Raw genomic sequence first — 1,414 nt, 5'->3', positions numbered from 1 at the left:
GTCGGCTAATGGTTTGCCACAACAAACTTTGGCAGCCGCTCCAGTTTCCCTGGACAGTCTCCCAGCCCAGCCCTGATCAGGGCCAACTCAGTGATTGGGATTTCTCTCTGGTTGAAGATTCAGGTGGAAACACACTTTGCTTCTGCCAGCTTGCAGGCTCCCGGTAGATGCCCCTTCCCTGTTATATTGCAGCTCACAGGGAGAGCAGTGGGCTCCCTGCCTGCGCCAGGCTCAGGGGCTCTAGCAGGTCAGGTCTTGTGCAAAGACCCCTGCCGTTCCTGCCCGTGCAAATCGCAACACAAACTTCCCAGAACAGCCCGTGCAACCTGAAATACAGTGGAAACAGCCAGACACAAGGGACTGGCACGGGCAGTGGCACTGAAGGGTTTAGGCCAGAAGACGCATGCTACTGCCCTTCCCCAGCCCCCAGTGTTCGAGCCAAGGCAGCTTTGGCGGTGCTGGATTTCCAGCTAAATCCAAGGGCTCCCTCTTCAGGAGTTCCTTCACCACAGCCACATCCATCCAGTCTCCTTGGCCATCCCTCCCCCTAAATAGCTAGCTCTGGGGTTGGGTAGAGAAAGGAGGACTGCAGGCTGAACACTTCCCCAAGCATATCTGCAGCCATGTGGAGAGCCCTGGAGGTCCTGCCCATAGCCTAACACACCCTGAAGGATGCCTAGGGGAAATGGGACGGGTCACAGGAAGAAGGGCGTGCAGGGAAGCCCTTGCTCACCAAGGGGGTGATGGTCATAACAATGACAACACTTTGCACTTCCCTGGCACTTCTTGTCCAGGGGATGCTCCCAAAGTGCAGAACCACTGTTAGTCCTACATAGACAAGGGAAAAAAACAGACACACATTTGCCAACCTGGTGGGGCTGGAAGAGACTGGGCGCATCCTGTCTCCCATTGAGTTGTTCTGCCCACTAGCCCCTAATCCTGCTTAGAGCCCAGTAAGGAGCAGGCAGCAGCTGGGGATGAGAGTGGCAGGGTAGGAGACTGGACACCTGGGTCCTCTTACTGGCTTGAGTTGAGAAGGGCACAAGTACTCCCTGCTACTCTCCTAGTAAAGAGAGGAGCAGAGGGTGCATCAAGACACCTGGGTTTTACTGGGATCTTTTGAGCAAGTCACTGCCTCATTTTCCCCTTTGGTTAAATGCTAATTCCTCACTGTGGTAGGGGGCTCTGGACAACAAGGTGCCTGAGGCATGCCCTTTGGCACTACAGAGCGTACCCTGGGGTCACAAACCCTGCCCTATTACACCTTGGCTATCATCTGACCTCACGCTTTTCCCAGCTGGAATCCTTTCCGCTGCACTCTGGATCTGACCCCATCGCTCTGGAAAGCGGCACGCACCTCCGGTGCCCCATGAATAATCGATGGTCCACATGTGGCATGGCAGGCAGATGCATG

The sequence above is a fragment of the Alligator sinensis genome, unplaced genomic scaffold, assembly GCF_000455745.1.
Source record: "Alligator sinensis unplaced genomic scaffold, ASM45574v1 scaffold98_1, whole genome shotgun sequence".
NCBI classification, from domain to species: domain Eukaryota; kingdom Metazoa; phylum Chordata; order Crocodylia; family Alligatoridae; genus Alligator; species Alligator sinensis.
The sequence above is the reverse complement of the archived record's forward strand: the minus strand, read 5'-3'. Positions refer to the sequence as shown.